The sequence below is a fragment of the Ornithorhynchus anatinus genome, chromosome 2 (assembly GCF_004115215.2).
Source record: "Ornithorhynchus anatinus isolate Pmale09 chromosome 2, mOrnAna1.pri.v4, whole genome shotgun sequence".
In the NCBI taxonomy this organism is placed as follows: Eukaryota; Metazoa; Chordata; class Mammalia; order Monotremata; family Ornithorhynchidae; genus Ornithorhynchus; species Ornithorhynchus anatinus.
The window spans coordinates 82,255,591-82,270,027 of record NC_041729.1 but is presented as its reverse complement, the minus strand read 5'-3'; the positions used below and the strand labels follow the sequence as shown (position 1 = coordinate 82,270,027).

Genomic DNA, 14,437 nt, shown 5'->3' with positions numbered 1-14,437 from the left:
GGGATCGAAAGCAAACCCATGACATGAAAAGGTTTTACAGTAATAACAACATTGGCTGAATACTGCAACAGGTTCCAATAATAATAATAGTGGTTTATGGTAAGTGTTTACTGTGTGCGTTGAGCACTGTACTAAGTGCTGGGGTAGTACAAGATCATCAGGTTGGAAGCAGTGGTTGCCCCTCATGGATTCCCAGTCTAAGCAGGAGGGAGAACAGGTGTTGAGTATTCATTTTACAGATGAGGAGACTGAGGCACAAAGAAGTTGTGACTTGCCCAAGGTCACCCAGCAGGTAAGTGGCAGAGCTGGGATTAGAACCCAACTCCTTTGACTCCCAGACTTGTGGTCTTTTCACGAGGCTTCTCATGCAGATCAGTCAATCAGTGGTATTTATTGGGTGCTTACTATATGTAGAACACTGTACTAAGCACTTGGTAGAGTATTATACAACAGAATTGGCAGACACATCACTTGCCCGTAATGAGTTTACAATCTAGAGGAGACAGACATTAATATAAATGAATAAGTAGTTTATAAATAATTTAAAGATATGTACAAGAATGATGGGTTGGGGGTGGGGTGAATATCAAATGCCCAAAGGTCACAGATACAAGTGCATAGGTGACGCAGGAGAGAGAGAGGGAGAGCGCCAGAGATTAGGGGGTTTAACTGGAGAAGACCTCTTGGTGGAGATATAACCTGCTTTAAAGGTGGGAAGAGTGGTAATCTGGCATATGTGGAGGGGTGGGGGGAATTCCAGGCTAGCGGGAGGACATGATAAAGGAGTCAGCAGTGAGATAGACAAGATAGGGTCATGGTGAATAAGCAGGAGATAGAGGAGTACTGTTTGTGGGCTGGGCTGTAATAGATCAGTGAGGGCAGGGACTGTATACCACTTGATTACTTTGTATCTACCCCTGCTTTTAGAATAGTGCTTGGCACATAGTAAGCGCTTAATAAATGCCACAGTTGTTGTTATGAGATAGGAAGGGGTGAGCTGATTGAGTGCTTTAAAGTTGGTGGTAAGTTTCTGTTCATTGCTTAGGTGGATGAGCAGCCATTGGAGGTTCTTGAGGAGTGGGGAGACATGGACTGAATATTTTTGTTGAAAAATTATCTTGGCAGCAGAGAGAAGTATGGATTGGAGTTGAGAGAGACAGGAGGCTGGGAGGTCAGGAGAAAGATGCAGTAGTCGAAGTGGGATAGCATAAGTATTTGGATCCGCATGATAGTAGCAGTTCAGATGGAGAGGAAAGCTTGAAGCCTGAACTGGAGGATTTTTGTAATGTTTGTTTTTACTGTGGCAGCACAGGAGTCTGTGGATAACAAAGCCCTGTAGTAAGCAATGATCGATTTGTCACCTTTTATCTAGAAAATACAGTAGCATCCCTCTTTGGGTTCTTGGCTATTCAGGTGAGCACCCCTCAGCTACTAATAAAGAGGGAAAAGGTATGTCCTGCTGCTCGTATGAAATGAACTTGAATTGTTTTTGCGGGAGTGGTGATAGTTTGCACTGAGCACTCCACAGGCCCTTCACCTGTTCCCAGTCTATCAGTTGTATTTATTCAGCACCTCTTATGCAGAGTATTGTCTAAGTGCTTGGGAGAGTATAGTGCAAGAGAGTTGGTAGATATGTTCCTTGGCCACAAGGAGCTTACAGTCTAGAGAGGAAGACAAGGAAGGCAGACCTATTAGCTAGGAGAAACCAAGGGTTCATACATGTGTTGTTGTACTAGTTGCTCTTGTTAAAAGCTCAAGAAGATGCTGTCTAGTCCTACATATACTATAAGCAAATTAACTCTCTTTCCCCTCTTCAAAGCCCTACTGAGAGCTCACCTCCTCCAGGAGTCCTTCCTAGATTGAGCCCTCCCGTTCCCTCTGCTCCTCCTACTCTCCCTATTCCCCCTTCTCCTGCCCTCTACTCTTCCCCCTTCCCCTCTCCACAGCACCTGTGCATATTTGTATATATTATTTATTACTCTATTAATTTTGTTAATGATATGTATATATCTGATTCTATGTATCTTGATGATATTGATGCCAGACTACTTGTTTTGTTCTGCTTTGTTTTGTTGTCTGTCTTCCCCATTTAGACTGTGAGCCCATTTTTGGGCGGGGTTTCTGTCTATCTGTTGCCGAATTGTACATCCCAAGCACTTAGTACAGTGGTCTGCACGTAGTAAGCGCTCAATAAATACGATTGAATGAATGAAGACAAGCACTAAAATGAATTACACATATATTCATAAGTGCTGTGGGGCTCAGGATGGGGTGAATATCAAAGGGAGAGGCTATAGGAAAAATGAGGGCTTAATCTGGGAAGGCCCAAGAAACATGCTGAAAAGCTACATGGTCTAGTGCATAGAGCATGGGTTTAGGGATCAGAAGGACCTGGGTTCTGCCACTTGTCTGCTGTGTAATCTTGGGCAAATCACTTAACTTCTATGTGCCTCAGTTACTTCATCCCTAAAGTGGGGGTTGAGACTGTGAGCCCCATATGAGACATGGATTGTGTACAACTTGATTAGCTTGTATCTATGCCACTACTTAATACAGTGCCCAACACATAGTAAGTGCTTAACAGATACCATAAAAAAAAGCCCTCATAGGAAATGTGCCTAGCAACATGCACTGGGAGATGTTGGTACGGAGTATGTATGGGACTCCCTGTCAGCAGAAATTGATATGGACCACATTGAGAGAGGCATACAAGTCGGGGAGGGTCCAGGAAAATGCTGGCATTGGACGGATGTGGCCACCACAGCTGATGACGATGCTGGTAGAGGGAGTTTCTTAAACATGAACTGAATTAGTCAATTGGTAATATCAGTTGAATGCCTCATAAGTGTGAAGTACCGTAATAAGCACTTGGGAAGGTACAGTGAAACAAGACACACATTCCTTGCCCCCAGCAAACACAAAGTCTAATGTATGTACAGGAAGCCCAAACAGTAAGCAATTCAAGCATGTCAGAGAACACCCAATGTAATTAATGCCCAAGCTAAGTTTGGTGCAGTTTGGCATTCTTGCCGCTGTAATTGGATTAACTCTGATCTGCTCCTTTTGTACATTTTGCAATTCATTTTGCTTGGATGTGAATAAAGGTGTAACTGATGACTTGGTGCAGAACAGTGTTGCGAGGAGGAGAGCCTTGGTTTCCTCTGTCACAAAGATAAAAATGATCTGTTTAAAGTTCAAGAAACCTCTTTGCTGGACAACTCTCTGCTGGAAACTTGTACCAGGATGGCAATATAAAACCCTGCATAAGGAGGAAAAATGTATACTTGCTACCCAGGTTCCAGCTCTCAGCAGAGTACACACCCTGTGGGCACTCAAATATTTGTTGGCTGACTCACTTATGTGTCACTTCACTCCGGCTGTGGTTCTGCCTCAGTCTTAACGGGAACATGTTCATAGCACATTGCGGGCACTCATAATTGTTGATTGACTTGGCTGTCCTGAAGATGGACCAGCATAGCCTAGGGGATAGAGCATGGGCCTGGGAATCTGGGCTCTAATCCTGGCTCCACTACTTGTCTGCTGTGTGACCTTGGGCAAGTCACTTAACTTGTCTGTGCTTCATCTGTAAAATGGGAAGTAAGACTGTGAGCCCTATGCAGGATATGGACTGTGTCCAATCTGATTACCTTGTATCTACCCCTGTGCTTAGTATAGTGCCTGGCACATAGTCAGTGCTTAACAAATAGCATTTAAATAAAAAATAGGTCCCAGAACCTGAAGAACTTCGGAGGTACCAGCAGCACAGGATCGGGGAAGGAGAGGCTAGGTGAAGTTAGAGCAGCATTTTCTCAGTGTGGAGAGGGACCCTCTGGAATAACTTAGATGTACACAGGAAAGGGGAGAGCTAGAGGGAGGCTAGGAACTAAAGGCTTCTGAACAACTGGTTGTTTTGTAGCTCATTAGCACAGCATTTTTCTCCTGCACAACTAACACTGGGGTAGAGACTCATCTGATATTTCCAGATTTGACCATTCCATCTTGTTGCTCAGTTATTACCTTGTTCCTTTTTCTCTCAGTGTGGCTTAGGAACAATGTGGCTTGCTGGTTAAAGCAACTTAATAATAATGATGTTGGTATTTGTTAAGCGCTTACTATGTGCAAAGGGCTGTTCTAAGTGCTGGCAGGATACAAGGTGATCAGGTTGTCCCAAGTGGGGCTCCCCATTTTACAGATGAGGTAGCTGAGGCCCAGAGAAGTTGTGACTTGCCCAAAGTCACACAGCTGACAAACAGCAGAGCTGGGATTAGAACCATTACCTCTGACTCCCAAACCCATGCTCTTTCCTCTGAGCTTCAGTTACCTCCTCTGTAAAATGGGGATTAAGAGTTTGAGTTGCATATGGGACAGGTACTGTGTCTAACCTGAATAACTTGTACCTACCCCAGCACTTAGAACAGTGGTTGACACATAGTAAATGCTTAACAAGTACTATCATTATTATTATTATTATTTTCCCCTCCCCCCGCATCTTTTTGTTGGGGGATTCAGGGTTTCTAAACAGAATGGGTGGTGGTGAACATCATGAAATAAAAATGTTTGTGATTAACAAAGTGTAAAGAACCTGAGCTTGGGAGTCAGAAGTCGTGAGTTCTAATCCCAGCTCCGCCACTTGTCTGCTTTGTGACCTTAGGCAAATCACTTAACTTCTCTGTGCCTCAGTTACCTCATCTCTAAAATGGGGATTAAGACTTTGAGCCCCACGTGGGATAACCTGATTACGTCATATCTACCCCAGTGCTTAGAGCAGTGCTTGTCACATAGTAAGCGCTTAAGAAATACCATCATTATTATTGTGAGAACCAGTGTGGCCCAGTGGAAAGAACACGGGATAGGGAGTCAGAGGTCATGGGTTCTAATCCCGGCTCTGCCGCTTGTCAGCTGTGTAACGTTGGGCAAGCCACTTAACTTCGTGTCTTAGTTGTCTCATCTGTTAAATGGGGAACAAGACTGTGAGCCCCAAGTGGGACAACCTGAACACCTTGTATCCCTCCCCCAGCACTTAGAACAGCTTTGTACATAGTAAGTGCTTAACAAATAGCATTATTATTATTATTATTATTATTATAAGGCAGGGGTGTGGATTTGTGGAAGGTTGGGATTTAAATGTTTTAATTTAGCCCATTGCAGCAGGAGCTAAATTATTAATACTCTTGTGTTTACTCTGCATTGCCCAATAAAAAATATTCTAAATTTCCCATGTCTAAAAGGAAAGATACTTTACAGAGCCTGAGTTTTTGCCTTTTAAGGTTATGTTTGTTTTAGTTTAAGCTATCTTCTGTTAAGTACATAAACAGAGTTAAAAGGGATGGGACAGGCCTCCTCAAGCATACTGTTTACTGCCTTTGTTTTTGAAGGTGGTGAATTGAAACTTCATCCTATGCATTATTTATAGAGTTCTAATTGCTGTGCCACCCAAGTTACCTCCCTATCCAGGTGGGGTAGAAAAGTAGTCTTGTGGCATAAAGCCTTTGCTTTTTTTTCCCCCTGTCCTACTCAGCAAACAACTTGTTAGCATTTGGAAATGTTTCTAAAGGTTTCTAGATGGGTATAAAGATAAGGGACTTTGAAATGAGCTTTACTTCTGTTTCCATTCATTGCTACCTATGCATATTCTGGTCTATGAGGAATATTGCTTTTTGGCAGGTCTCCACAAGTGTACAGTTCCTTGCCTGTTTCTTATGATTTGTTTGAAAGTAAATTAGCAAACCCTTAGAGATAAGGCAGGGTGAGGAAGGGCTTAGGGTATGTATTGACTTGGAGGTCTTCTGGTTTATATTCTCCCTAAGTAAACAGGTTTTTCATTTTTTATTTCTTTTTGTGTTCTAGGCCTTATTGTAATAATGACTGTGTTTGAAAAAGAGAAAAAGAACAAAACCAAAGAGCTTTGAATATGCTGTAAACTTAGTCTACAACTAGAAGAGTATTTGTCCAAAGGCAGTTACCACACTAGATCCGCAGACACATTTGGAATACCAGCTTTGTGTAGGGAGTCTGGTGACAGTCAGCTTAGAAATTGCTGGGCTTAGTCAGAAGATTGTTAACAGACTCAGATGTGGGTTGGCTGGGTCAGGAAATGTAAGTTTTGGGTTTTTTTTTTTACATTTTCTATTTTGGAATCAGTTTGTTCATTAGTAGACCATGGAGAAAACTGGGAGATTGGAAAAGGGTGTTTTCTAAAAACAGATAACATTTAATTTCCACCTCTGTCCACTCTCAGATTTTTGGGATATTCTAGTGTAGTCTTACCGAATGGGCAGTCACTTGGATTTCTCAAAATGATTTATTCAGTAGTAATATTATTCAGGGTTTATTGGGTACAAGGCACTCTACTAAGCCCTGGGAAAGAATGACTCCTGATTCTTTCTTTCTTCTTCAGTCATGATTCTAGCAGAAGGTGTACAGCTTTCTTATAGAGAAGCTGTGCTCAGACTCCAGCAGTTTGTCAAGGTGCCAGCTAAATTTTATAATTCAGTCCTTAAAGGGTCAGATGAATGAGGAATCATCTGCAAAACCGAGCCCCAGCCAGCTCTCCCCACCATTTTCCTCTACCATGTTCCCATGTTCTCCATGCCTGGAGAAGCCATGCAAGGGGTGGGGAATGCAAAACTGTTGCCTCTTGCCCTAGGAGCACAATTCCTCCTTATGGCCGTTGGTCATTATGATTAAACTTGATTTATCTTGCTGACTGGAGAGTATCCTTATTAGTATATTCTCCACATTGACATCAGATGTAGTCTTTCTTCCTAGGGCTTTTGAGAAAAGAAGAATCTAATGAGATGCATCTGGTAGCACATATGTAAGAAATGACCATTTCACGTCTTGCATTGAAACAATAGTTTCCCTATTGCTAGAGAGAATGCAAAATGACTCACCCATGTAATGGTAGTGATGCAGTGATTAATTGGGATCTCTGATATTTAAATGTAATTGTGATGTCTGCTTTTTTTTCCTGTTGTGCCGATCTTCAACCACACCTTATACATGTGGTGGAAACATCTACGTGGCTCACTGGAAAGAGCACGGGCTTTGGAGTCAGAGGTCATGGGTTCGAACCCCAGCTCTGCCACTTGTCAGCTGTGTGACTTTGGGCAAGTCACTTAACTTCTCGGTGCCTCAGTTCCCTCATCTGTAAAATGGGGATTAAGACTGTGAGCCCCACGTGGGACAACCTGATTCCCCTGTGTCTACCCCAGCGCTTAGAACAGTGCTCGGCACATAGTAAGCGCTTAACAAATACCAACATTATTATTATTATCTAGATATTTCCTAAGTATAACATAATAATAATGTTGGTATTTAAGTGCTTACTATGTGCCGAGCACTGTTCTAAGCACTGGGGTAGATACAGGGTGTTCTGCATGAGGCTCACTGTCTTAATCCCCATTTTACAGATGAGGTAACTGAGGCACTGAGAAGTTAAGTGACTTGCTCAGTGTCAAACAGCTGACAGGTGGCGGAGCTGGGATTAGAACCCATGACCTCTGACTCCCAATCCTGGGCTCTTTCCACTGAGCCACGCTGCTTCCCATAATTGGAGCTCTGATGGTCAAGTTATTACTAGAATATATATTTTGGGTTCTATATGGCATTTTTGCCCAATTTCTATACCCTGATTAAAAATCTGAGTTAATCTGAAAAAATCCAGATGTGTTTGTTGCCCCCAGATATCTCTAAAACCAAGCTCTGATTTGGCCACTTTATTTGCTTGTTCCCACTCCTCACATCTCACTTCTCCCTTTGCGTATCTTTTTCCATCTCCATCCACCCCTTGCAGCTTCACTACCTTTCTCTCATTTCCCTTCTGGGTTCAGTGGATGAGCCAATAGAAACCAGTCAGTCAATCATATTTATTAAGCACTTACTGTGTGCAGAGCACTTGGGAGAGTAAAGTGCAAAAATATAACAACCCATTCCTTGCCCACAATAAATTTATATTCAAGAGAGGGAGACAGACATTAATATAAATAAATGAAATAACAGATACGTACATAAGTGCTGCAAGGCTGGGAGGGGAGATGAATAAAGGGAGCAAATCAAGGCGATGTAGAAGGGATTGGGAGAAGAAGAAAGGGCTTAGTCAGGGAAGGTCTCTTGAAGGAGATGTGCCTTGTGTAGAAATGATCCTGTAGGTCCAGGAAATGCAGAAGCAAGAATGGGACAAGGAGAGTGGGTGGAAAGGTTCATGTGATTTCCATCTTTTGTTTTGCCACCGCTTCCCCTTTCACGTGTGTGTGTGTGTGTGTGTGTGTGTGTGTGTGTGTATGGTCCCCACTGCAGTGAGCCTTGCAGTTGCCATCATTCCATCCTTATCAACAGGCTCTTGCCCCTCACTTCCCTTTTGGAGCAGCATTGCTGCTGCCTTGGCTCACTTTGTATGGAGCATGATTAGTAAAACAAACTGAATGAAAATCTGAAATTTGTGGATTCTTGGAGAATTTTTCAAATTTCAGCCAGGCTTTAGCTTGTTTAAAAATGAAAGAAAACCTCATAAATACTGGTGTATTGGTATACTAGTATTTATTATGCACTATGTGCCAAGACCTGTGGTCAACATTTGGGCAGCTACAAGATAATCACATTGGGCATGGGCCGTATTCTAAATGGAGAGAAATGGTCTGAAGGGGAAGAAATTTTTACCAGTGAGGAAGCAGGCACTGAGATGCCAATTGACTTGCTCAAGGTCACACAGCAGGCAAGTGTTGGAACCAAGACCAGAACTCTTGTCTCTTGACTCCCAATCTCCTGCTGCATCCTCTGGGTAAGACTGCCTTTGTTTCATGTTGGAAGTAAAAAAAAAACAACCTAGAGTTAAAAGTGTTGGTTCTATTTAAACCCAACTGCCTTTCCACTCGTGCCATACCACCCTTCCTGTTAACCTTTCACTTCCTTCTTCTGCTTGTCCTTCTACTCCCCTACTACTCTCTTCACAGCAGTGTGCTCTATACGGGATGTATGTCACAGCACAGGAACCTTGCTGTATTGTCTCTGGATCTTTCTATTTTTAGTATAACATGATTTGCCTCCCAACCCCTAGTACCAGGCATGGAAACTGCATTTGGAGGTCATATGCTGTCCTTCTCCACTTGTGAAGCTGGTGCACATATGCAGCAAAATTATTTGACTGGCCTGGTGGCAGTGGCTGGGCCACTGCAGACCCAGGTGGGAGAAGGCCCCAACATCCACCCCTGACCTTAGTTCAACCATCCTTTGCCCTATACCATGAGGCTGACTCTCTAGCTCTGCTCCCGTTATTGCTTCTTTCCTCCCTCTGCATTGGTGCTTGTTGTGGGCATAAAGTATGTCTGTTGATTGTTGTACTCTCTCAAGCACATAGTTCAGTGCTGTGCACATTGTAAGCACTCAAAAAATACGATTGAATGAATGAATTGGATCCCTCTGGCTGTTTGTTACACTGCAGCTGAGGAAAGTGAGACTGATGGGTCTCAAGGAATAGTGATTATGCACTGTGACAGTCTTGTCTTACACTGTCAAATCATTTCTGACCCACAGCGGCTTTATGGACACATCTCTCCCAGAGTGCCCCAACTCCATCTGCAGTCTTTCTGGTAGTGTATCCATAGAGTTTTCTTGGTAAAATATGTAAGTGGTTTATTATTGCCTTCTTCCGCACAGTATATTTGAGTCTCCTCCCTCAACTCTCTTCTGTGCCTCTACTGCCCAACTTAGGTGAGTTTGGACTTGTAGCAGATTGCTTTCCATTCGCTAGCCATTGACAAAACTAGGAATGGAATGGGTATGCCTCTGTGCTTGATTCTCCCTCCCATAGCCAAGACTGGTAGAATACTGGAAACTCTACAGTTGTAATCCTGAGAGGGGCCATGACACACTAATAAGCTAAATGAATCCCAGACTCTCCCTGTCCTTTAACACCAGCCCCTTGGGAACTAGACTTGTCAAGGCTGGAGCTTACTCCTGCCCCAAATTCCCCACCAGGTGTGCTCTATTTCCATTCTTAATTGTGGGAATGAAAGAGATGCAGTAGAGAAATGAGGTGATGAGAAGGGCAGAAGAAATATAAAAGTTCTGAGCCAGAACACTCAGACCTTGGTGAATGCCGAGTAGGGGTGCTTATGGATCTTCCGTTGTGTTTTCTCAAGCTCTGTGATGATCAGTCCTGGAACACCCTGGCCCTGCCCCCGACTTTCTACTCTCAACTTTGCTGATACTTGGAATGGGGTTGGACCTGAATAGGGGTGGAACAGGTACTTGCCACATAGAACTTCGTACTGCTTCATAACCCGGTTGAACACGAATTGCTTTTGTTTTAGTGGCAAGTTTTTATTGCCTTTCCTCTTTTCTTTCTTTCTTTTTAGACACACTATAGTGTTTTTTTTGGGGGGAGGTGGGGTTTGGTTACAGTCCTTGAAGAAAAATCACATACCTAGGCCTGACGAAGAATTAAAAAATTTTCAGTGGTGTATTTAAATAATCTGTAATAGTTTTGGTAGTAGTTGTGTCCTAATAACATATATAGCAAATATAGAGGGATATTGATTCTATAGGTGTGCATTACCGAATATTTAAATTCTGATTATTGTTCTTAAACCCTGCCCTTTACTTTGAGAGTGCCATAAGTAGAATAAAGTAATGGTATTTTTGAGCATAACAGTTCATATTAGGAAATCTTGACTGCATCATTCTTTTACAGGGAAGATATAGAGGTTTTTTCCAACATTTTCTTCATGATTAGTACAAGTATATTGGATAAAAAGGGGAAAATTTAATGGTGTTGAATTGTAAATCAGTCATGAACAATGATCTGTTATTACTCCCCTTAGATGTTAGTAACATCAGAAGATTTGAATAATCAAAAATATCTTTCTCCCCTATATTTGAATTAAATTCACCTCAATTCTCTTTTCACCTTTGAGACAGAGAAAAACCTCTATCTGCCCAGCATTCTTCCAAGTCGTCTATATTCTTGCTCTAACCCTGGTTCTTTTTCTTTTCCTCTTCTCCCTCCTTTCACCCCTTTCCCCACTTCCTCCCTTTTCTCCCAGCTCCTTCCATCCTGCACTCCCTATGTATTTCAGGTGACAATGAGCCATTACCATGAAATAGTCATTTTACTAAAAGACAGCATAGTGGCCCAGCTTACTCCTGGTGTAAGTAGGCTATTGGGTAATCGGGAAAATCTTGATCGTTACATGTGAATTACACCAACTGACTTGACACTTCCCATATGATAGAAATTAAATATATACTGGGCTCTATTTGAAAACACAGTAACTATGGAGCAGTGTACAAAACAAATTGACAAAGGAAAAAATCAAATAGCTATTATTTATGTTATAGAGAATTTGACAACTCTAGGATGCAAGAGAGAGTTTTTGTCCTGATTTAATCTATAGTTATCTTATCCATGACAACAGATCAGAAGACTGGATATTATCTCTGAGATTATTTGGGAAATGATATATTTTGACATCATAGTTTTCTTTCTCCAGTTGTTAATAGTAAATGGTGAGACATTGGAAAACTAATCTTTTCTTTCTGCACTGATATTTTGACCTTATTTATAAACCCTGGTTTCTTCCTTATTCTTTGGTTAAAGGTTCCAGCTTTATCATTTCCTCATCATCTTCCCTGCTCCAGTCTTCAAAAGCTTAGATTATACCCGCACATTCACTGACCTTTTAAAGATAAAATTTGTTCCCAAGCAGTGGGTCTTGTGAATTGGATGTCTCAGGGTAAATGCTCTAAAGAGGAAGAAGCCTCTGTACTGTATTGACTTTTTTCTTTGAAATGCGAACTAGTTTTTTCCTCCCGGTTTTCAAATCTCTCCATTCTGCCTTATTGCTGTTATAATCATTTTGTCCTTCCCAACAATACTGCTTGCTTGCTTTCCCAGAACTCTTTTTTCACAATCGATCATTTTGGGAGAAACTTTCAGGTAATAATGTTGGTATTTGTTAAGCGCTTACTATGTGCCGAGCACTGTTCTAAGCGCTGGGGTAGACATGGGAATCAGGTTGTCCCACGTGGGGCTCACAGTCTTAATCCCCATTTTACAGATGAGGTAACTGAGGCACCGAGAAGTTAAGTGACTTGCCCAAAGTCACACAGCTGACATGTCGCCGAGCAGGGATTTGAACTCATGACCTCTGACTCCAAAGCCCGTGCTCTTTCCACTGAGCCACGCTGCTTCTCAGACCCAGGTACTGGTGTCAGCATCTGACTTCACCCTTCTTGGTTTTACCTTTATCCTATTTTTATAGGACATTAATCTATTAATAGCATCCAGCATCCAAGTTGTGTCTCCACAATATATGTAATAGCTTTAAGTTTTCCAACTTCCATTTACATTTTCCTTGGAAAAAGGTTATTGGAGCTGAATAATTTAGGATATAATGTATCCCACAATAAAATGCATGCCAATATTTTTTCATCGGTTTTGCATTATATAAATTCTCCTTTATAATTTGTTAATTTTTACTTTCATTCCATATATGAGCCCATGCACCCACCATAATATAATTGGTTAGCTTGCATCTATCCCAGTACTTAGTACAGTGTCTGGCACATAGGAAGCACTTAAATGCTACAATTATTATTATTTGGTCATTTCATATTCATTCAAATTTTGAAGCTTGGTGCTCCTTCCTTTATATGAAAGCAGTGTTGCTTAGTGGATAGAGCCACAGGCCTGGGAGTCAGAAGGACCCACATTCTGTTCCCAGCTCCACCTGTCTGGTTTGTGACCTTGGGCAATTCACTTAACTTCTCTGTGCCTCAGTTACTTCATCTGTAAAATGGGGATAAGAGCGTGAGCCCCGGGTGGGACAGGGACTGTGTCTGATCTGATTAACTTGTATCTACTCAGTGCTTAAACAGTGCTTGGCACATAGTAAGCACTTAACAAGTACCATTATTATTATTATTATAAAACCACTTTCTCCTTTCTTAATCACTTATTTATTCATTTAGTGTACTTCACTGCTTGTGAAATTCTAATTGCTTCCTTAATGGTGGTTTGTGGGAATCCAGCGGGGGTGGGGTGGGGAGTGGAATTGACACTCATGGAATAAGGCTCAGGAAAGGTTGTAGGAAGAAACTGAAATTGTTAATGTGCTAAAGGTAACAAAGAAGACAAGCTCATAGCATTGAAAAACATCAACATGTATTCAATAGGTTTTAATGGATCCTGGTTATATTAATTGTAGAGTGATCACAATTAAGTTTCTGAGGTCTCAAGTGAATTTTTTGTGAGTTGAATCTCTCTTTCTCCTATCTTGTTCACCAGGTATGGGTAATAGTAGTTATACTGCTTCACTACCAGACATTGCACCCCCAGAAGTGATGTCTAGAGAAGCAGTGTGACCTACTGGATAGAGCATGGGTCTGGGAGTCAGAAGCTCCTGAGTTCTAATCCCAGCTCTGCCACTTATCTGCTGTTTAACCTTGGGCAAGCCACTTCACTTCTCTAGAGAAGCAGAGAAGCACTCTTTCTTAGTGGAAAGAGCATGGGTTTGGGAGTCAGAGGGTGAGGTTCCTGTTCTGTTCCTGTTCCTCCACTTATCAGCTGTGTGACTTTGGGCCAGTCACTTAACTTCTCTGTGTCTCAGTTACCTCATCTGTAAAATGGGGATTAAGACTGTGAGCCCCACATGGGACAACCTGATCACCTTGTATCTACTCCAGTGCTTAGAACAGTGCTTGGCACATAATAAGCATTTAATAAATGCCATCATTACTGTTATTTTCTGGGCCTCAGTTCCCTCATCTGTAAAATGGGGATTAGGTCTGTGAGCCCCATGTGGGAAAGGGACTCTGTCCAACCTACTTTGCTTGTATCTACCCTGTGCTTAGTACAATGCCTGGTGCATAGTAAGCACTTAACAAATACCACAATTATTATTCTAGATTGGTATCTAACCACATAATTATGAGACTATCTAGTGCAGAACTAGGTTTGGATTTTTCAGGATAAAATATTTAATTTTGGGGTAATTGGGTCCTTTTTAAAAATTTGGATAATCAGTTATTTTTATTGAGCGCTTACTGTGTGACTGTATTATGTTTTATTTTGTTATCTGTCTCCCCCCTTCTAGACTGTGAGCCCGTTGTTGGGTAGGGATTGTCTCTATCTGTTGCCAAATTGAACTTTCCAAGCGCTTAGTGCAGTGCTCTGCACACAGTAAGCACTCATTAAGTATGATTGAATGAATGAATGAAAAGTGCTTGGGAGAGTAAATATGATGTAACAGAGTTGTTAGGCACAGCCTCTTCCCACAACAAGCTAAGAGACTAGAGGAGGAGACAGACATTATTATAAGTAAATGAAATATGGATTAGGTGCATAAATACTGTGGTGCTGAGGAATGGGTGAATAAGGGTGCATATCCAAATGCAGGGGTGACACAGAAGGGAGTGGAAGAGAAAATCAGGGCTTAGT

At 41.9% G+C, this 14,437-nt stretch overlaps 1 protein-coding gene and 1 non-coding gene across 5 annotated transcripts in view; one reads left to right on the top strand and one right to left on the bottom strand.

Moving 5' to 3' along the window:
* The window catches only part of UTRN (utrophin), a 609,179-nt gene that overhangs the window by 91,447 nt on the left and 503,295 nt on the right, over nucleotides 1-14,437 (top strand). The window lies entirely within an intron of this gene.
* Nucleotides 9,719-9,858, bottom strand: LOC114809362. The gene has a single exon (XR_003757149.1). It is a non-coding gene; the product is annotated as a small nucleolar RNA SNORA7 (small nucleolar RNA).